Source organism: Thalassophryne amazonica, chromosome 19 (assembly GCF_902500255.1).
Source record: "Thalassophryne amazonica chromosome 19, fThaAma1.1, whole genome shotgun sequence".
In the NCBI taxonomy this organism is placed as follows: domain Eukaryota; kingdom Metazoa; phylum Chordata; class Actinopteri; order Batrachoidiformes; family Batrachoididae; genus Thalassophryne; species Thalassophryne amazonica.
Genome location: NC_047121.1, coordinates 61,277,599 through 61,301,274, shown reverse-complemented (window position 1 = coordinate 61,301,274; position 23,676 = coordinate 61,277,599). Strand labels below are relative to the sequence as shown.

Below are 23,676 nucleotides of genomic sequence, written 5' to 3'. Positions count from 1 at the left end.
GTGCCGCGGCGGAATTTAACGAGCGCATGCACTCGTTAAGCGTATCGGGGCAGTGAGAGCGAGGCGTCAGGGAATAATGTCGCCCGCTCTCGATGCCGCCGCTGATCTGATCCCCGGATCTGAGCAAGCAGAGCTGTATCTCACATTCATTGCAGCTTACTTTTGGATGTTGAAACCAGGATATGTATAACAGTAACATTACTAAGAGATAAAATCAATTTCAATGCGGGATCGGACTGAAGGCGGGAACGCATCGTCTTGTCAACGACGTCATGGAAATGATCCGGATGTACAAACTGTTTTCACAGAGGGCTAAATGTTAGCTGCAAATTTGTCATTTTTAAACAAATATTTCTCCACTGAATTACAAATTTGGGCTTACAGATTTACTTTACTGCATTCACAAGGGTCTTATAAATACATATCAGCTATTTCTTTTTTGAAATCTGACCACATTTATTTCAATGCAGGTCTCCTTTAATGTTGTACGGTAATGACGTTAGCACTTTGATCGATTATGTCCATTAAATTCACAATTCATGAGGAAATAAGTGGATCATAATTTTTAATGCTCACAGCAAAACAAGCCATCATGAGACCCACCGTGCAGTCCACACAAATATGATTTGATAAACACCTGAACTGAGGTTAGCCTGTTGGCTTAGCTTGTCAATAACTAGAAGATGGAGGTATGTTCAAGCTTCATTCGTCCTGCCTAGTTCTATGGGGTGTCACCGGGTGTTACCCAAGCTTCACCTCATTATCCAGATATGAGTTGTTTGAGATGTAAACAGAGGAAGCTTAACATGGAGACATAGCAAATTTTGGGCTTTTTCAGCTCTTCCAGGTCTCTGTTGAAAACATCACACAGTAGGAGTGTCAGAAAAAATCAGTTCACATCCGAATCGTGATTCTTATTTATTACGATTCTGAATCAATCCAAAATGTCCAAGAATCAATTTTTCAAAAGCATTTTTTTTAAACATTTTCTTGCTTACTCGCTGCGTGTACTGTTTGTCAGGCAATGGCTTCCGTACTACAGCGTCCCCGCGAATGGGGGGGGGTCCGCCGTGCTTCAAACACTTGTGAGCTGCAGAGTTCAGTGGCTGCAGCTTAGCATGGTGAAAGAAGCGCTAATTCAGCCAGCACCATCTTTGCTGAAGGCAAATGTTTGGGTGCATTTTGGATTTTATTTGCTGCGTAAGAAGGAGCTTGCCATGACTTATGCAGTGTGCAAAATCTGCAAAATGAAAGTCAAGTACTTCGGAAACACTTCAAATCCGCAAGCCCACGTGCTACGCTATCACCCGGAGCTAAAAGAGGGGAGCAGCGGTCTCTGCCGACTACTGACCAGTGCTTCGCTAAACTGCCAGCCAACTCCGAACGAGCAAAGCAGATAAGTAAATTTACATCTAGAATCACTTGACTGACTTTGTAAAGCTGCATTTTCTTAAACATAAACATTTTTTAAGTAATATAACCATTTCTCAGAGCCCTTTGAATCGAAAATTGATTCTGAATCGAATCGTCACCCCAAGAATCGGAATTGAATTGAATCATGAGTTGCTGTACGATTCACATCCCTATCACACAGGGATGAAAACTATGCATATTGCATATTACTCCATGGTATGCAAAGACTTTCCAGAAAGGTCCAAGGGGGGTGCAGGTTTTCTTGGCTGCCACTGACTCCAGCAGGTGTTTTCACTAGAATAGTATTGTCATGATTGGGGTCTGTGAGGAGTGTCTTTTGTTTCTGCTGTTCTCTGTCACTGTAAAGTTTGCTTGGGGTTTTGGTGGAGGGACTTTTCTTGTCTGCTGTCTTAAGCTTGGTGATGGGCGTTTCCCTTTGGTCCTCTCTCCTACTTGCCACACCCCTTTCCAGATCTTTCCACACACACCTGTCCTGTTAATCACTCTCTCTATATAAATCACACCTTTCAGCCTGTCTGGTTGTGAGATTGTTGAGCCTTGAGCCACTTTTGAGAAGTTTTCCTCTGAGCATTTTGTCCTGGTTTTTCCTATCCATGGTTTGTTGACCTGCCTGCCTGTTTTTTTTTTTTTTACTTTGTCACTGCCTAATGTGTCGGCTCCTGTTGTTTGTTTATCTTGGCTTGCCTACCTGTGTACCAAACTCTACCTTAACTCTTATTAAACCCTGTTTTATCAACTTCTTAATCCTGCATTTGTGTCCAGCCCCACTGTACCAATAAGCCTAAAAAGTACCCTTTTCATTGATGTTTTTTCTGAAAGATACATAATGAAATAAGTTAGATTCTATGGCCTAAAAACACCCTTCCACTCCATGAAAAAAAATGTGCACACCTTAAATTGCTGGTGTCGCAGCCCGGACAGTGGGCCCCTAAAAATCTGTCCGCCTTTTGTATCTGCGCATGCGTCATTTTGGAGCTCTGCCGCTCGACAGAGTCTCTACACCCAAAGAGATCAAATGGATTAATGGGATTATTAACCGTCAGATGACAAGGTAAAACCTTTTAAATCATTCTAAAGTCAGTTTTAAGCAGAAACTCTCCAAAATTCCGTTACGCTTTGAAATGGCCAACACGCAGTGAATGCATCAGCTAGCAGCTCATTTAGCCATGGCGCGCTGATCACTTCTGCCACCTTTTATGATGAAATAATGCTGAATTTATGTGGAAATGACTGTGGTACAAAAGCTTTAGATATGTCACTGAGACAGATGATGACTGGAGTGCAGTTTTAAGCAGAAACAAGGTTTTAATCCGTGAACCGTGGCTAATGACGCATGTGCAGATGCAAATATCAGACCGATTTTTAGGGGGGACTGTTCGATCGGCGACACTGGGACACCCTTAATCACAGTTTACTTAATTCAGTTCAGATTATGTACATGACACCAAATCAGAATTTTTGACAAAAGTACACACTCTTGCAGAGTTTCACACCATTACTTCATCTCCTACTGGCCTTCGTGTTCATTATTATTTAGTGTTTGATTTTTTTTTTTTTTTTTTACTTTCAGATAAATGCTTCCTTTGCCAAAATGTCGGTGCTTTTTATGTTTTAAGTAATCAGCACTTTGACTGCAGTGCATGTGGCAGCTTTGAACCACTAACACAATCAATTTAGCATTGTTTGATTTCATGTTGAGTCTCCTTTCAGCTTTACACATGACTTAGTGCAAAATGATTTTAAAGAATGTATGGTCTTAATAGCTGTTCAGCATCAAATCCACTCAGAACCTCGCTCATTGATTTACTTTATTTCAGGAAAATTTGACTTCATGCCTTTTTTAAGTCAGCATTGTAATGCTTCACATTTACACACAATCTCAACAACACTAAGCACAGCTATTTGAATAAATCAAATCAATTTTATTTATATAGCGCCAAATCACAACAAACAGTTGCAGTTGCCCCAAGGCACCTTATATTGTAAGGCAAGGCCATACAATAATTCCGGAAAAACCCCAACGGTCAAAACGACCCCCTGTGAGCAAGCACTTGGCTACAGTGGGAAGGAAAAACTCCCTTTTAACAGGAAGAAACCTCCAGCAGAACCAGGCTCAGGGAGGGGCAGTCTTCTGCTGGGACTGGTTGGGGCTGAGGGGAGAGAACCAGGAAAAAGACATGCTGTGGAGGGGAGCAGAGATCAATCACTAATGATTAAATACAGAGCAAAAAGAGAAAGAAACACTCAGTGCATCATGGGAACCCCCCAGCAGTCTAAGTCTATAGCAGCATAACTAAGGGATGGTTCAGGGTCACCTGATCCAGCCCTAACTATAAGCTTTAGCAAAAAGGAAAGTTTTAAGCCTAATCTTAAAAGTAGAGAGGGTGTCTGTCTCCCTGATCTGAATTGGGAGCTGGTTCCACAGGAGAGGAGTCTGAAAGCTGAAGGCTCTGCCTCCCATTCTACTCTTACAAACCCTAGGAACTACAAGTAAGCCTGCAGTCTGAGAGCGAAGCGCTCTATTGGGGTGATATGGTACTATGAGGTCCCTAAGATAAGATGGGACCTGATTATTCAAAACCTTATAAGTAAGAAGAAGAATTTTAAATTCTATTCTAGAATTAACAGGAAGCCAATGAAGAGAGGCCAATATGGGTGAAATATGCTCTCTCCTTCTAGTCCCTGTCAGTACTCTAGCTGCAGCATTTTGAATTAACTGAAGGCTTTTCAGGGAACTTTTAGGACAGCCTGATAATAATGAATTACAATAGTCCAGCCTAGAGGAAATAAATGCATGAATTAGTTTTTCAGCATCACTCTGAGACAAGACCTTTCTAATTTTAGAGATATTGCACAAATGCAAAAAAGCAGTCCTACATATTTGTTTAATATGCGCATTGAATGACATATGCTGATCAAAAATGACTCCAAGATTTCTCACAGTATTACTAGAGGTCAGGGTAATGCCATCCAGAGTAAGAATCTGGTTAGACACCATGTTTCTAAGATTTGTGGGGCCAAGTACAATAACTTCAGTTTTATCTGAGTTAAAAGCAGGAAATTAGAGGTCATCCATGTCTTTATGTCTGTAAGACAATCCTGCAGTTTAGCTAATTGTGTTGTATGGCTGGGGGGGCCTGGCTGCTGGTTTGTTTGTCATTTGGTTTCCTCCCAGGTGGCATGCATTTGGGACTGAGTGGCTGTGTTGCTGAGGCTGTTAGGACTTCACCCTGATCACCTGCGACTCGTCAGGACTCACAGCTGAGGTGCATCTGGAGGGATTGGAGTATGTTGGCATTTAAGACTGAAGTGCACAGTGTGCATTTGCCAGAGACTCGACCTTGTGACCAGACGGGTGAGATCGTCGTCTTGGGAGCCATCTCATCAGCAGCGGACGCTGAGAATGTCCAGGTTTGATGCACGGTCTGTGAAAGAGGAGAGGGTGAGGTCTCACGCTCGTCAGCACACTTCCTGAGACTCGGTTGTTGCGGCCACCTGGGGGGTGTCGGCGGGGTCCTTGGGTCCGAAACAGCTTCTGGCTCCGGACCATTAGCGCTGCTGGGAGCGCACCACGCCAGACCGCACCTTTTATTATTATTATGATCACTGTTATGTATTAAATTCAGTTAGCATTTGTACCGTGCTCTGCTTATTTCATACTGGGTCCTTCAAACGCTGGTCGGTTCTCCGAGCTGCGTCCGACACATAACAAATTGGTGTGTGTCCTCTGGCTTCATGGATAGATAAAGCTGGGTATCATCTGCGTAACAATGAAAATTTAAGCAATGCCATCTAATAATACTGCCTAAGGGAAACATGTATAAAGTGAATAAAATTGGTCCAAGCACAGAACCTTGTGGAACTCCATAATTAACCTTAGTCTGTGAAGAAGATTCCCCATTTACATGAACAAATTGTAATCTATTAGATAAATATGATTCAAACCACCGCAGCGCAGTGCCTTTAATACCTATGGCATGCTCTAATCTCTGCAATAAAATTTTATGGTCAACAGTATCAAAAGCAGCACTGAGGTCTAACAGAACAAGCACAGAGATGAGTCCACTGTCTGAGGCCATAAGATCATTTGTAACCTTTACTAATGCTGTTTCTGTACTATGATGAATTCTAAAACCTGACTGAAACTCTTCAAATAGACCATTCCTCTGCAGATGATCAGTTAGCTGTTTTACAACTACCATTTCAAGAATGTTTGAGAGAAAAGGAAGGTTGGAGATTGGCCTATAATTAGCTAAGATAGCTGGGTCAAGTGATGGCTTTTTAAGTAATGGTTTAATTACTGCCACCTTAAAAGCCTGTGGTACATAGCCAACTAATAAAGATAGATTGATCATATTTAAGATCGAAGCATTAATTAATGGTAGGGCTTCCTTGAGCAGCCTGGTAGGAATGGGGTCTAATAGACATGTTGATGGTTTGGATGAAGTAACTAATGAAAATAACTCAGACAGAACAATCTGAGAGAAAGAGTCTAACCAAATACCGGCATCACTGAAAGCAGCCAAAGATAACGATATGTCTTTGGGATGGTTATGAGTAATTTTTTCTCTAATAGTTAAAATTTTATTAGCAAAGAAAGTCATGAAGTCATTACTAGTTAAAGTTAAAGGAATACTCAGCTCAATAGAGCTCTGACTCTTTGTCAGCCTGGCTACAGTACTGAAAAGAAACCTGGGGTTGTTCTTATTTTTTTCAATTAGTGATGAGTAGTAAGATGTCCTAGCTTTATGGAGGGCTTTTTTTTATAGAGCAACAGACTCTTTTTCCAGGCTAAGTGAAGATCTTCTAAATTAGTGAGATGCCATTTCCTCTCCAACTTACGGGTTATCTGCTTTAAGCTGCGAGTTTGTGAGTTATACCACGGAGTCAGGCACTTCTGATTTAAAGCTCTCTTTTTCAGAGGAGCTACAGCATCCAAAGTTGCCTTCAATGAGGATGTAAAACTATTGACGAGATACTCTATCTCACTTACAGAGTTTAGGTAGCTACTCTGCACTGTGTTGGTATATGGCATTGGAGAACATAAAGAAGGAATCATATCCTTAAACCTAGTTACAGCGCTTCTAGTGTAATGAAACTTATTCCCCACTGCTGGGTAGTCCATCAGAGTAAATGTAAATGTTATTAAGAAATGATCAGACAGAAGGGAGTTTTCAGGGAATACTGTTAAGTCTTCAATTTCCATACCATAAGTCAGAACAAAGATCTAAGATATGATTTAAAGTGGTGGGTGGACTCATTTACATTTTGAGCAAAGCAATTGAGTCTAATAATAGATTAAATGCAGTGTTGAGGCTGTCATTCTCAGCATCTGTGTGGATGTTAAAATCGCCCACTATAATTATCTTATCTGAGCTAAGCACTAAGTCAGACAAAAGGTCTGAAAATTCACAGAGAAACTCACAGTAACGACCAGGTGAACAATAGATAATAACAAATAAAACTGTTTTTTGGGACTTCCAATTTGGATGGACAAGACTAAGAGTCAAGCTTTCAAATGAATTAAAGCTCTGTCTGGGTTTTTGATTAATTAATAAGCTGGAGTGGAAGATTGCTGCCAATCCTCCGCCTCGGCCCGTGCTACGAGCGTTCTGGCAGTTAGTGTGACTCGGGGGTGTTGACTCATTTAAACTAACATATTCATCCTGCTGTAACCAGGTTTCTGTAAGGCAGAATAAATCAATATGTTAATCAATTATTATATCATTTACTAACAGAGACTTAGAAGAGAGAGACCTAATGTTTAATAGACCACATTTAACTGTTTTAGTCTGTGGTGCAGTTGAAGGTGCTATATTATTTTTTCTTTTTGAATTTTTATGCTTAAATAGATTTTTGCTGGTTATTGGTGGTCTGGGAGCAGGCACCGTCTCTACGGGGATGGGGTAATGAGGGGATGGCAGGGGGAGAGAAGCTGCAGAGAGGTGTGTAAGACTACAACTCTGCTTCCTGGTCCCAACCCTGGATAGTCACGGTTTGGAGGATTTAAGAAAATTGGCCAGATTTCTAGAAATGAGAGCTGCTCCATCCAAAGTGGGATGGATGCCGTCTCTCCTAACAAGACCAGGTTTTCCCCAGAAGCTTTGCCAATTATCTATGAAGCCCACCTCATTTTTTGAGGCCAAGAAATGCGGCCACCATCTTGGAGCAGTCATCGTAGTGATTCTATCACAAGGCCGACGGTAGACGAACATAGACATTATAAAGAAAAAAAAATCTCCACAGTGGGGAAAAAGCCACAAACCGCTGTCGTAAAAAGCCACAAACTGACGGTAGACGAACATAGACATTATAAAGAAGAATAGATGCTGTTTTGGTTGCTGTGGCACAAGAAATGCGGCCGCCATCTTGGAGCAGTCATCGCAGTGATTTTTTCACAAGGCAGAGTGTAAGTTTGATTTTATAATCTTATTTTCTTTTTTTAATCTTTCTAACATAATGTGTGTAAAATACCAAGTGTTCCAATACTTTTGGAGGGTGCTGTATCCAAAGCTCATGATGAGTTCAAAATGAGTGTGGCTTTATGACTGTGTTTTGTTTAAGAATGTTTTTTTGTGTGTGTGTGTGTGAAATCATAGTCATATCTTATATCATATTGATATGACAATATCGCAATATGATAATTTGGCCATATTATGGCAAAAAAAGAAATGCTTAAAAAGGTGGGAGGGTCTGGGCCCCCCCCCCCCAAAAAGCTGAAAAGATTTAGCCATGCTCATGCTCCACTGAAGCATTTACTCCATAAAATTCTCAATGTTCTAAATGACATGGTGAGATGCTTATGATGCTTTGCTCGTCATGTGCGCAACATATACATATTATATAAATTTAAGAATACTACCATTCGACCTATCCTTTGGTATCATTCAGAGAACAGACCTCCATGTGGTTGAGGAGGTCTCAAAACTTAGGAAAAGTGAAAAGCAGAAAGGAGTGGTCATGTGACATTTTTCAATTGCTGACATAGTTTAAAAAATAGTTTTACTTTCCTTCTTTCCCAATCAAAAAACTTCCATTAAATGGAGTTAATTATTTTATGTTGCCAGTATGATATCAGCATATCTAATTATTATCTGTGTCTGTGGAATGCATGTGGCACACAGGAATCAACCAAATTCACACATTTGGCTTTTGAGATATTTTGAAGCAGCTACACTTTAAGCAAAAATTTAAATACACATTGTTTTCATTTTTGAAAATTGACAAGAATAGTGGATAATTTGTCTCTGGGCTCTGCAGTGAATGTGGGTAGCAGGGTTTCTCTACTTGATGCTCAATGGTCCCACCCTTATTTGACATACTGCATGTTGATCATGATGATGAGGCTCAGCTGTGCAGGTTGCCACAGGTGTAGGTAATCAACCATTTCAGCCAAAAGCACAGGAAAAAAGAGAGAGAACAAAAGAAGGCTGCACAAGTATTCCTGATATCACAATGAAACACAAACGAAAGGAATTCAAAACCAAACTCTTCAGAATTAAGCTCTTCTTGGAGCCCTCTGGTGGGTCCAGATGGTGGTATCTCATAAACAACACTGCATTCTTTGAGGGCAACCAGTCTTCTTTGTCCTCTTCCACCGTGTTCAACATCATTCTTATATCTCGTTGAATCGTCATCACTGATGATTCTCTGCAGATAAGACACAGTAAAAAAAAACAATACCTCTGATACTAAATTGGCATATTGTCAGTATACAGTTTTGCATCAAAGGACAATGGAAACTCCACCACTGTTAGGTCAAGCCTGCTCTGGGAGCATGTGTTGGTGCCGGGCATCGCTTCATCCATCACTCCATGGAATTGCCCTGGATCCTGGTGGCAACCACCCAGCCAGACAACCATTTCAACCTCACCTCCTGAAAACAGGTGTTGGCCTTTTCTGTAACAGGGGTAATCAACACAGAGGCACCTGTGTGCTGGATCAGGGTAACTGGAGCACACCACATGGCCACAGTCACAGTGACATTATGGTCCCACACCTGAGTCTCCATAAGTAATTGTTCGATTCACACAAAATCATTCTAACAGTACCCAAGGTTCCTCCAGAGAGACCGAGAACCAAAGACATCCAGTCGTCACCTGGTTAGCATTTAAATCTGACAACCATACAGTGAGTATTTTATTAAACTGGACAAGTAAAATCAATCAGTTTATTGTGCTTTTACTGTTACAGGACATTTAGGAATGAATCTGAGCTGCAAAGTAAAGCACAGGACACAAAGTGGTTGTATTTCGTCAATTAATCATGGGTGCTTTTTAAGGGTATTAAAAAAATCACACGGGCATTGCCTTTTAGAGCAGTGTATTTAAAAAAAAAAAAAATCAGAATCACTAGACAAAAAAAAGTGAGTCAGAGGTTTTCTCACAAGAAAATGGATATGTGCAGAAATCAAAGTGCTCAAGAAGATTTTTTTATGGGAGCAGGAGATCCTCAAGTTGAAGCAGTGAGATGACTCATTCCTGCAACACCTTCTCCATCTGCCAGATCTACTCTATATCCTATGAGGTGCACACAGCACTCCCCCCCCCCCCCCCCCCCCCCCATGCTACTCCTAGACCAGAGGAAGGAAAGAAAACCAGTGTAAAGATATGGTGCAAGCAAGACCTACTAAGCTTTTGTATTTTTCCATTACTTTTATTTTGGACCTGAATAAATGGCAGAAAATGAATGAAAGAATGAATATTTATTTTTCAATTGTTTTCATTGTTGTTTGCATGTGCACAAATCACAATCACTCTTCAGAGTGCACATTCATCATCAACCATTATATGTAAACCATATCTGAATATCACAACATTTCTAGGGCAGAAAAGACAAGTTCAAACTCAAGTTTAACTTCCAAACAGGATTTTGGTATGAGAAAACAAATAAATTGACATTGTACATACATGAATACATAAAACCAAATTTGTCTTCTGCATTTAACCATCCTGATTATAGTTAGACACAGTCCAACTGCTAGGGGCAGTGGGCAGCCACAGTCCGGCACCTGGGAACCAAGTGCATATGGAGAGATGCTGCCTTGGTCAACAGCCGAGAAATGAGTGGACTGGAATGCACATGTTTTTGATAGTGGGAGGAGACAGGAGTGCCCACAGCAAACCCATGCAAGAATGGGTAGAAGATGCAACTCCACATTGAGTTGCCATGCGCCTACCTACTGCCTTATGAAAGCAATGTGTGTGTGTGTGTATGTATATGTGTGTGTATATATATATATATATGTGTGTGTATATATATATATATATATATATATATATATACACACACACACTGTATTCACCCACTGGAGCATCATCCCACCCTCTTTTTGAAGGAAGTTGGTTAAACACCCACCCAAAATGTAATAAAATTACAAGAAACACATTTAATAGTGAAAAAAGCTCAACAAATGGACACAAATGGGTGAGGTATGTATGATTTTTTGCATGGGGTCTGGTGGAGGGATCTCTCTTGTCTAGTGTTGAGTGCTTGGTGTTGGGCGTGTCCCTCCTGTCCTTATCTACTTGCCACGCCCCGCTCTGGAACTTTCTTCACACACCTGTGGTGCATTTTCTCTTGATCACATCCTCTATATTAGTCACTCCTTTTGTCCTCTTTCACTTGCTTGAAAGTGGCACAAGGCACAACAATCACGCGTTTGTGATCAGTTTCCTTGTCCTGTTTTGGATTTATTGCCTGTTTTGGATTCTGTCTCTGCCTCATGTTTCGGCTACTGTTTTTGGACGGACTCATATTTTATATATATATATATATATATATATATATATATATATATATATATATATATATATATATATGACACACTTGCAGATTTGTTGCCATGGTGACTTTTTTTTTTTAACAAAAGCTTAAATCACAGTGCAACATTACAGTGAAACAAAGTGTAAGTAGGAAAAAAACAGTTATGCGTTCAACTTGAACTGGGCCTGGTCAAAGCAAACAGCTTCTGCTACCACAGCCTGCTACCGTGTGTGCCACCTGAGGCAGCCTGCTGCAGGTTCTACAAACTTCAGCATCCAAAGGAGGATGTAGGCCACCAGAGACAGGTTTAGATCTATTTGCAAATGTTTTGTATTGTATTGCTATTTCATTCACACAAAGCTGCTACTTTCAGAGCTTGAAATAACTTTTTTTTTTTTTTTTTTTAAATGGATAAATCTGAAAACTCCAGATTCACATTTTCATGTGGACAGCCTATACAGAACTTTTCTGAAACAGTGATGCCATAGCCCCACCTCGCTACACTTAGCTGCTCATAATAAATAACATGATGTTGTTGTTGTTGTTGTTAGGGTAGTTTAACGTACATTTTTTGTCTTGGTGGATCCAAAATGGGATTTTTTTCATAATTAGCAGAATGCTGAAGATACAGCGGATGGCTGTGGTGAACTCTGATCATGAATAAACAGAGTGCTGTATTGCTAATAAAAGACTTTCAGACTGAGAAATGCACACTGAGCAGACAAACACCGAATGAGGATGAATGTAGTTATCCTGAAAGTGCTATACACTTTAAATTCTTTCTTTAAAATGGAAAGCAAAATTGCATTTGCTTCCATTCTTTTTTTATTTTATGTGTTAATTTTATGACATGAATCATGTTTTGATCCATGCCTAAAGTCCATAATCCAACCCCTTTATAATATCTACTATTGATTTATATTCCCTAAATGGGCACTGGCGTTTTCTTTCCAAGAAGGAAATCCAATGAACAGAAGGTACACAGACCTTGGCTTTAGATAATCTTATTAAAATGTACTTTTCACTGTGGAACAGGTGCTAATTTAACACAGCTTGCCTTCATTAAAAGCTCATGAAGGTATTTGGTGACGACTGACACTGAGTCACAGCACTCAAACGCCTTGCACGAATACTGTGATTAATCTCAATACTGATAATATCAGAGTGGTTTCAGTGGTAAAAGGAGTTTAATGCTTGCATCTTTTGCATTTTTTTTTTTTTTTTTTTTTTTTTTTTTTTTAACCAGTGGCTTTTTCATGACATTTTATCATTTATTCCATGGGCTAACATTTTAAATGCTTTTCAATAAAAAAAAAAAAAAAAAAAAAAAAAAACCTTAATAAAAGCACAGAGATGGCCACATTTTGAAGAGTTTTTCATTCTGCATTACTCAAATGCTTTTTGATTTTTTTTTTATGTGCATTTTATGAAATTGCCAAATAAATCCATTACACTGAACTTTACCTGTTTGCACCAAACACACAAACACAATTATGATATGTTGCATGGCAAGCAAATCCATCAATTACTTCCAACTTCTCTGTTCCAGGCCTTCATGCTGGGAGTGTACAACATGGGCCGGGCTGGTGGGTTTAAATGTCACATTCATTAAGCTGGTCCGCAATCAATAGCGTGGCTCTGATGAAGTCCCACTGTGCCTAATCATACAGCTGGAGTCAGTATGGCTGGAAGGTGCAGGCAAAGTGGTCAATTTATCTTGCTAAAACACATTTAATTGTACTCAGAATAGAAATCAATTTCAACAGCATTTGTATGGTCAAGAACACATTCACAGAATTTGTTGCTGGAGTCTTAATATCAGTGTTTTGAAAGAACTGATATTTGGATCGAAGCTGCAGACTATAAGATTTTAGTTTTGATCAAAAGTGTGTTTATACTAATTAATGGAGAAGCCACCTATGTAATAAATGTGTTATTATGCATTGTAGTGCAGGTTTGTTTTTTGCACCCTAATCTATTCTGAATAACTGTTAGATTAGATAGAACTTTATTGATCCCTTGGGAAGACTCCCTCAGGAAAATTGAGGTTCCAGCATTATTGCATAGCAGCACACAGGGGAAGAAGCACGCAGGGTATCAAAAGTTAAAGAAAAAAGAAAAACAGTTTACAAATAAGTATAAATACCAGTCATGCTGATCAATACTGGTTTACTGGCTACTACTGTTCCTCTCATTACCAACCTCTGTCTTCTTGTTACTCGTCCTCCCCTGAGCGAGAAGTTGTAATCAGATAGTCAATAGCAAAAATCAAACCGAGCAGTGAAGTGCAAAACTGAACCATGCAGCATTCTGTTGTGACAACACGCTCTAGAAAATCATACTCACTTTGATTGTTGAGGTTATAAGAGAAGCTTTTTTTCCCTGCTTTCTGTTGTGGTTGAAGTTAATATTTATATTGTACACGAGCATGTGGGTGTGCAGTTTATGATGCAAATTAATAAAGCATTTGTCGAAATGTTCAACAACCTAATGAAGCACGATACTGTAATAATATTCTCTTTTATTATGTATGTTGAGTCTTCCAGTTTGTGTTTCTGTAGCTGCTGTTTGATGTGCATTTTATGTCATCTGATTGTCCTCACTTTTGCTCCATCATGTTCAGAGTAACAACATACAAGGCGCTGGCGTACTTTATTCAAGTGAGCATGCAAAAGCATCATCTGACAAGAAGGGAGTGGGAAGAATCAGCTTGATGCCATGAGGAAAATAATACATACACATATCATACATTACATGAGGACACAACCATGGGAGCTTTGTCATCATCGTGGTCCATTGCCATTGTCTCATGTTCATCAACAAACGTAAAATATTTAGTATTAATTTATTTATGTGTACAGCACATTCCAACCTTGGCATGACCACAATTTCAAATGGGCAGTACCAAAAGACAGACAGACCAAAATGCATCTGGACACACCTCCGGAAATCTACAACCAATCAGGACAACAGCACATGTGATGTACACTGAGTGACCTAAACATGTTGACAAAATGAATCCAGCCAACAAACTATGACTAGCATTAATAACATAATTTAGTGATGCAAATCTCATTATTTTCAGATCATAAATTCAACACTACTTCTACAACTACTTCAAGTTAGCTTCCATACATACAGCTAGACTAGATTAGGCAACATAGCGACTTCATTCATTTTCATTACACGCTTACTCCAATCAAGTGTTACTGGGGGGGGCGGAGTCATAGGGCATAAACCAGGGTACATCCTGGGCAGGATGCCAGATTATCGCAGGGACACATTTTGACAGACAAGCATTCACAGTCTATTGTGAGTCATCAATTCACCTAACCTGCATGTCTTTGCATCTAAACCAGTATTGATCAGCATGGCTGGTATTTATACTTATATTTGTCTTTGGAAGTAGGAGGAAGCCAGAGCAAGTAGAAGGAAGCCGGAGCACCCTGGAAGGTACCCACACAAACACAGGGAGAACACACAAACTCCACACAGAAAGGCCCAGGTGGGAAGCGATCCCACAACCTTCTTGCTGTGAGGTAACAGTGCTAACTACAAAGCCGATGTGCCACCCAACATAGCGAGTTACAACATTCAACTCAACTCACATGGTTTGTAGTTCTACATAGTACACAGAAATTTGGTATGACACTTAGTGGCCAATATTTACATTTTTTTTTTTGTACGCCGAACTTCATCCACAACAATCCCCAGGTTTTCTTGAAAAATCTTGGATGACAAGCAGCAAGTTACAACCATACCAGCAACTAAGCAATTGAGTTTTCACTGTACCACCTCTTTTTAATGACCAGCAGGGCTGGCCTATCCCAGCTGTATACCATAGCCAGTTTAGTGTAACTGGAGAAGTGGAAGTCTACACGGGGAAAATTTGTACTTCTAATTTACTTGCAGGACACAGGGCTTCTTTGGGGGGTGGGGGGTGTATCAGGATTGTGTTGAAAAGTGGAAATGTCTTATTTTATTGACTGCTCTGCATCCGTACAAGCACTGTCTTGTCATTTGTAGTCTGTTTTTATTGTGACTTGGCTCTTCACTTCCTGTTTTCTTTTTTTTTCCATTAATCAATGCTTGTGGTTTGTCTCGCTGCAACATTTCTGTCACTGCATGCTCTAACAATTCTGTTTGGTGTTGCTCAATTTGTTAGTATGGCTAAACATGAGTTTCACCCCACACAGGTTGGTGTGATTGAGGTTTCTTCCTATATTCAAAACAACCCCCGTGGGAGTCCCCCCCACCCTCACCTTTGGGGCCCCTTAACACATAATGTGAAGTTTGGTTGAAGTGCTCATGAAAGAGGAATCGTGTACAAAAAGTGTAAAATCATCCATGCCTCGACTACCTCCTACACCTGTTGCTACAACTATTTGCACACACCAGCAGCTGAAAAACAGAGTATGCGCTGTGCGACCCCATCAGTCCCTCTCATGGCAGGTGTCGGCCAAATTCCAGCTGACATGCATGAACATCTAACACCACGTGTTTGGAACTTAGAAAATGTGTGACCATTCACACTCTTTGCAAGACAACAGTCTGTAGACAATTACTGTCATGCTGGCAGTGAAATTTGTCTAAGTTCCCCACAAGTGTGGCTTTGGTGTGTGCACTGAACTCACAGGAGGTGTGTCCGCCCACTGAAGCAGCTGTAGAGATCTGTTGATCTGGCCATCCCGGCTGAAAAACACGTACTGTGTTTGTACAGACATGGAATAACTGCCCACTGTGATGCACGTGTGTCTGTTTGCTGTCATCATGTGGACATAAATAAAAACTTATATCACTGTGGCCTGGAGCGTGTGTGTGCTCCCTTGCTGCAGCACATGGACAGGCTACCCCCAGGTTGAAACGGACTGTCAGATCAGAACATGCAGTGGACGATCTGACTTTCATGTCACCTGAGCTCTGTTCCATATGATGCCAGAAGTGGCGTGCTGTCCGCAGGACACATGCATGGGCCGGCTGGACACACACCAGCAGATGTGGACATGAGAAGAGCAAACTGCTTCTCATTCATGTCATTTCATGACTGTATGTCTGTGACCATGGGTCATCTACAGAGGAACAGATGGATCATATTTGTATTGCCCACTTGATGAGAGAGATTCAATATAAAATGCTGTATTTTTTATGGTGTATGTTGTTGTTGTTTTTTTTTTTTAATACGTCCATCTCTTTGTTAATTTCAGGCATTTTCCCCACACCATTTAAATGCGAGTGATGGTAGTTCAGTGGTAAAGTTTCAAGCTAGCAATAAGTAAAGTGTAGGTATGGATCATATGGGTTGTTGTTGTTGTTGTTCCACAGGTACCAACTGGTTTTTATGTTTTTATTTATTTCACATCAGTGGCACAATGTGGTTCCACAGGCACCAGCTGGTTTTTATTCTTTATTTATTCCACATTAGTGCAATGTGATGCACCTCGCACTGTTACAAACCCTCGCAGTACTGCTGATGGGCAGGCGTGCACGAATTAGGCGTGTTCCAATTAGCGCACCACGTGCGCTAATTCGATCTTTTGCCATATTTGAACAAACTTCACACTATGTGTGAAGGAGCCTTTATGGGTGACATTCGCGCTTGCTCATGGGGTGGGCAAGGTTTAAATTGTGCTAGCGAGTGGCGCCTTGGGATGACTTTTGGGGGAGGGGGGTTGAGCTGCATAACTTAATTGAATTATATAAATGAAGCTAATTTCATCTGGACAATTCCCATTGTATTTACACATCAGGCATTCTTGACTCTGGAGTGTTCTTCACACGTTCTCTTCCATCTTCTGTTTGAAATCCCTCCTGTGTCTGCCGATCTCCCACTTCGTCTCCCTGCTGCTGAAGAGTCATTCTTTGTTTTGTGGCTTTTGAGATGGTGTGTCTTTTGTAACCCAGCGTGGACACTGGCTGAGGAAAACATCTAGGTTTCTATGTAATACATTTGACAAGTTCTGCAACGCTCCCTTTTATCTTCTTGGGAATACTGATCATTGTCTGGACCTTTCATTCATAGACAATACAATGAACAATTTCATCTGTTTTTTTCTTTCGTCCTTTCATACATTGTTGTGCCATAACTACACGAACAGAGAAATCTGCAAAACAGCATATTCAAAAGCTTCAAAGTCATTTACAAACTTATAAATGGGTTCTGTCTGCATTAATCATACGAACAAATAAATTTAACGAAAGCTTCAATAACACTTTATTTTGCAAATGCTTTTTTTTCAGTTCACTGACGTTTGAGTCTAAAGTACAAATTGAACATATATATTGATTTAGTTTCAACTGATTTGTAAACCACACACCGATAAAAAGGAAAATCTTAGCATTTGTATTTCTCTAATTTCTCATTTTGTTTTGGTTGTTACATGTTAAAAACACATTTAAAAAAAAAAAAAAAAAACCCTGCCAATGAACAAGTGAAAATTCAGTGGTTAAGATTTCTTGAAATAAGGTCACATATTTCAGATGTATTATATGAAACGAGTCCATATAGCTTACTGGAATTGTTCATGGTAAGATGTGGTTTTGCCAAGAAAAAGGTAAGTTACTGGCTTCAGTTCATTCCAATTTCATACATAAAATTGAATAAAAAAATTTGTGTGTGTGTGTTAAGAAATGTATAAATTCTTAACATTTTTATGGAGGGGTAAGCAAAAAGGGCATGCAGTTTATGCCAGTTGACCATCAGGTCAGACAGCTTATTTACATATCCAGGATGAGTAATTATTATTTTTCCCAGTACATTTGTAGATCGACCTTGATGGAGGTATCACACTTTGTTCTGCAGGTTTGGTGGGTCAAGAGGTGTGGCCTCTGAAAATTAATTAATGGAACTGGTGGCCAAGTGGTTAATGCGCTTGGTTTCAGTTCAGAAGACTCCGGGTTCAAATCCCACCCCTGCCACATTTCTCCATGTAATGTGGAGTTGCGTCAGGAAGGGCATCCGACGTAAAACCTGTGCCAATTCAACGTGCAGATCCACCTTGGATTTGCTGTGGCAAACAAGGGACTGGCCAAAGGGACTTACTTTTTACAGCATTGTGCTCTTGGTAACAAGAAAACTCGGCACCCGGAACAGCCGGCCCGGGAAAATAACTCGGCACAGGTTAGGAGTAGAGTTAGTCCTGCACACAATTCACACCTGGGGCCAACTTTGCATAGGGCCAACTTCTTCTCTATCCATGCTATTTTGTGAGACTTCACATTCTATATGTCCTATCTGCAATGATAAATCTCCACATTACTCCTACATCTCCAGCCTTTTAGATCTTGCTTACCTCAGCAATTTTGTGTTCCATCTTCATCCCTGAACATCTCCGTGTTTGTGCGTATGTGTGCTGCTCTTATCATTCATGCAGTAATAACAGTTTTGTGGGTCTGAATAGATGCCAAGTGCTAAGAGCAAAGCAATCATTGAAGCACAATAGACATATGTTTCAGTGTGTGTGTGTGTGTGTGTGTGTGTGTGTGTGTGTGTGTTTCTTTGTCTTAAGAAATGTCTACTTCATCACTGATATCTTCACACTGACTTATGCATACAACTCCTCACCCACACATCTGTAAGTGCATTATGCATGTTTTACCACTCAAAGCAGAAAAAAAAAAAAAAAATCATGGGGACAGAACAGGGTGGAAGAAGGATGTGGGTAGATGCTAAATTATTGTATTGTATGTTGTATGGTATGTTATTGCCTTATATTGTAAGGCCTTGCCTTACAATATAAGGCGCCTTGGGGCAACTGTTTGTTGTGATTTGGCGCTATATAAAAAAAAAATTGAATTGAATTGAATTAAATGTAAATCACAGAACTGATTACCGACATCTTGATTTGTTCCAGGTTTCCATGGCAATGAGAGCTTGTTCTTCAATAGTCCTAACTTCCTCTCATCTGTTTTCTAAAATACAGTAGGTAATTGAAGAGATTTAAAGAAGTACGCCTTTCCATCTGTTCATCAGTAGCAAAAATAAATAAGAAAAAAGCTGCATGGAGAAAAAAAAAATAGAACCTGCTTGCAAAAAAAAAAAAGAAAAATTAAAAAAATCACCTTAAACTTCAAAATATCGAATTTGTGACACACTCGCTGATTATGTCAAGCTCCATCCTTTTCAGATTTAATTGAAGTTGAAGACGAACGTTCCTCAGAATACTTTCTACTTACACTGTGACATTTTACCAACAACACTTAAGACACTTTCCCAACCTCAATGGGAATGTTGTGCACGTCAAAGTGTCCAATCAGCTTCTGTTTTTCTTTTCCAATTGGGTTTATCACCACATACTCACCTCTACATTTCTCCTTGTACAGGTTTTGAGGATTATGATACTGGAGTGGTTGTGGTGCCTGATTTACAAAATATTTGTTTGTAAAAATGTGTGCAAATGCTGTAGCAACAACAAAAAAAGTGCATGCTGATCTGCTGATAATGCACACTGAAATGTGCAAAATATGGTGTATTGGCTACTTAACACATTTGCCTTCATGAATATGCAATTTCCCACCTACTGTAAGTACACAAAATTGCGGGTCTTGAACATGCTAATAGCAAACACAATTTATCATGACTAAAAGCAACTTGAGGGCTAAGACATTGTCTGGGCTGCATGATCGATGCAGACACACAAATATGGTTTGCGGTCATTCCCAGTGAGCTGTTTAGGTATGCATTTCTTTATTTTCACTCAGTAATATTCTTTAAACCAGAAAACGCCATGATTAAACATACATTTGTTGTGGCCTAATTTTAACACAACACCCACTGCTTAAATAACATTAATTGTAACATGCATCATGTCTTTCTGTGAAATAAAATCTATGTATTAAATCTTATACAAATCTGTCCAGCTCAGCACCTGTGCACAAGAAATGGTAGCAGCCAACACTACAGTCTATGACTCAGACAGTGGAAGTTATGGACAGCCACGTACATATACCACATACAGAAATGGTTCTCATTCAATATCATGTTACCTCTGATTATGTAAATGTTAATAGAATAATTAACATGGGAGTAAAATGTACCCCATAATGGCAACACACATCAGAAGACTCACCTTGTACTGATAGTTTAAGACAAGTAGTGGTGAATGTGGACTTGTGCCAAACACTCTGGCACCAACTGTGACAAACCATTTTCAAGGCATTTTCAGTTTGGTAAATGTATGTCTGTGTTATATTGCATACATACAAACATCTGCAAGTGGCAGATTGAATTTCATTTTGTGCTTAACATCATTGACATACTGCTGTCTGTCACGTTATCACATGCTGTCAAGTGCACTATTATTCTAAGTAAATCACCTGTAAAATTTTCACCAACTCAACATACAAAATTATGAAATGCCTTTGCACCACAACACTCGTTACATGAGTTCTTAGTAAATTAGGGCCTGTTTTTTTTGTTTGTTTGCCTTATTAGTCAGAACTGAAACATACTGTAGTTTTAAGCCTACGTCAAGCTTTTTGAGATATGTTTGTGTTAGAATAGGCTTGGGCAATGAAGTCACTGAGAGAACGTCCGTTCATCAGATGCATACTGACGGCTTTTTAGTGTTAGTCTTAATATGTCCATTCAAACATAAACAAGTAAAGAAATAAATACTCTTCAGATTATAATTAACACAGATGTGTGAAACAAGTGCAGAAAAGACGATCTGTGAATCGGGGGAGGAAGGATGACGTGTTTTTATTCTCACATTTTGTGGCTTCAGAAACTACTTTGTCAAAGAATGTCTGTTTGTTCAAGTAGTTGAGGTAAATTCATTCCGCTAAACTTGCTGTTGTCAGGATATGCATCAGTGCAGTGAACACACAGGATGTAAAGTAATAAGTGGTTTATTGTTGCCAAAAATAGTAGTCCCATCTTCAAACAAGGAGTAAACAAACTGTCAGGGGTGTGGGTAAGGAACCAGCAGAGGAACGTAGAGCCAGGGAGCATACAAGGAAATATACAGTAACATAGGACAAGAATGAACAGCAGGACCAAAAACACACACACAAAAAATACTGCAATAGTCCAGCAAACAAAGGGGAACAGTGATGAACTTAAACAGTGACGTGCAGTTTGCATTTCAGCCCAACAGGGGAGTGGAGGATGCCTTCATCTTCATGCTGCACAAAGCTTACTCTCACCTGTAGGAGGCAAACAGCACTGTGTGAGTCATGTACTTTGACTTCTCCAGTGAGTTCAACATCATCCAGCCTGGCTTGCTTTGCGATAAGTTATGTGACATGAAGGTGGAGGCTCCACTGGTGGCCTGGGTTGCCAAATATCTCTCAGGCCACCCACAGTATGTAAGGCTTTGGAACATTACATCCAACACCATTAGGAGCAGCACAGGGCACCACAGGGGACAGTCTTGTTTCCCTTCCAGTCCACACTCTACACCTCAGACTTCAGGTTCTGGTCACAGTCCTGCTACCTGCAGAAGTTTTCAGATGACTCTGCCCTTATGGGATGCATCAGCAGGGATCAGGAGGCTAAGTACAGTGGTGGACAGGTTTGTGTAGTGGTGTGGATTCAACCACCTGCAGCTCAACATATCTAAGATGAAGGAGCTGATGTGGACTACAGAAGACATGTCCAAACTCAGTTACCATCAGTGGAATGGAGGCAGACATTATGGACTATTGCAGATACCTGGGTGTCCACATAGACAACAGACTGGACTGTAAACACAGATGCTCTGTATAAGACGGGTAAGAGCTGACTGCACTTCGTCACGAGGCTCAGATCTTTCATTGTCTGCAGAAATATGTTGGTGGCAGATGTTTTATCACTCAGTGGTCTTCAGCGTCATCTTCTATGGTGTAGTGTGCTGAGGCAGCAGGCTCAAGGCAGCTGATGCAAACAGACTCAGCAAGTTCATCAGGAGAGCTGGCTCTGTGCTGGGGTTTGAGCTGGAGTATATAGTGGAGCTGTCAGAGAGGAGGATGTTGAAGAAGCTGCTCAGCATCCAAGGCAACACCTCCCACCCCCTGCTTACCACACTGACATCCTGTCAGATGCCCTTCGGCCATAGACTGAGACGACCAAGTTGCACCACAGAACGCGATGGGAGGTCTTCCCTACCTGTGACAAACTGTATAATTCCTCCCCCTTCTGCAGGATGAATAGATAACGAACATTGCTATTCAGAGTTATTCAATTATTCTGAGTAAATTTGTTGTACTTATTTAAAAACTGTTCAATTCAATTTATTTCATTTATATAGCACCAAATCACAACAAAGTTCCCTCAAGGTGCTTCACACAAGTAAGGTCTAACCTTACTAACCAACTGTTTACCGTTTCTGTACTCTGGTGAAATAATTTCCTTCAGAATAAAAAAGTTGATCTTATCTTGTCGTAATGAGGAGATGAGAGACAGGTGATGTGGAACAGCTGTGAGGAACACTGAGTGACAAGGCCACGCCCACAAACACAAACTACAAAGAACCAGGGTGATTTCAACTTAAACCCTAAATAAGATCAAAAACCTGTGTATGAGACAACAGGAGAACTCAAAGATCAATCAATCAATCAATCAATTTTTTTTTTATATAGCGCCAAATCACAACAAACAGTTGCCCCAAGGTGCTTTATATTGTAAGGCAAGGCCATACAATAATGATGTAAAACCCCAACGGTCAAAACGACCCCCTGTGAGCAAGCACTTGGCTACAGTGGGAAGGAAAAACTCCCTTTTAACAGGAAGAAACCTCCAGCAGAACCAGGCTCAGGGAGGGGCAGTCTTCTGCTGGGACTGGTTGGGGCTGAGGGAGAGAACCAGGAAAAAGACATGCTGTGGAGGGGAGCAGAGATCGATCACTAATGATTAAATGCAGAGTGGTGCATACAGAGCAAAAAGAGAAAGAAACAGTGCATCATGGGAACCCCCCAGCAGTCTACGTCTATAGCAGCATAACTAAGGGATGGTTCAGGGTCACCTGATCCAGCCCTAACTATAAGCTTTAGCAAAAAGGAAAGTTTTAAGCCTAATCTTAAAAGTAGAGAGGGTGTCTGTCTCCCTGATCTGAATTGGGAGCTGGTTCCACAGGAGAGGAGCCTGAAAGCTGAAGGCTCTGCCTCCCATTCTACTCTTACAAACCCTAGGAACTACAAGTAAGCCTGCAGTCTGAGAGCGAAGCGCTCTATTGGGGTGATATGGTACTACGAGGTCCCTAAGATAAGATGGGACCTGATTATTCAAAACCTTATAAGTAAGAAGAAGAATTTTAAATTCTATTCTAGAATTAACAGGAAGCCAATGAAGAGAGGCCAATATGGGTGAGATATGCCAGAAAACTAAAGCAGAACTTAAAAATGTAAAAAATAAAATAAAACAAAGGTAAAGTGACCACTGAGCAACAGGATGAGAACCAGGTTTTTTTACATGCTATGTTAAACGCCACTGAATACCATGCACAGTCGCCTGTATTGGTGGTGAGTGTAGCATACCAATGAGTGGCACTAACATGCCACAAA

The 23,676-nt window shown here is 40.3% G+C and overlaps 1 long non-coding RNA gene across 1 annotated transcript; it reads right to left on the bottom strand.

The window, feature by feature from the left end:
- Window positions 1–1,769: 1,769 nt before the first annotated feature.
- LOC117531745 lies at window positions 1,770–22,637 on the bottom strand. Its single transcript, XR_004566719.1, has 3 exons — window positions 22,623–22,637; window positions 19,091–19,095; window positions 1,770–1,847 (listed from the first exon to the last, which is right to left on the bottom strand). It is a non-coding gene; the product is annotated as an uncharacterized LOC117531745 (long non-coding RNA).
- Window positions 22,638–23,676: the final 1,039 nt, after the last annotated feature.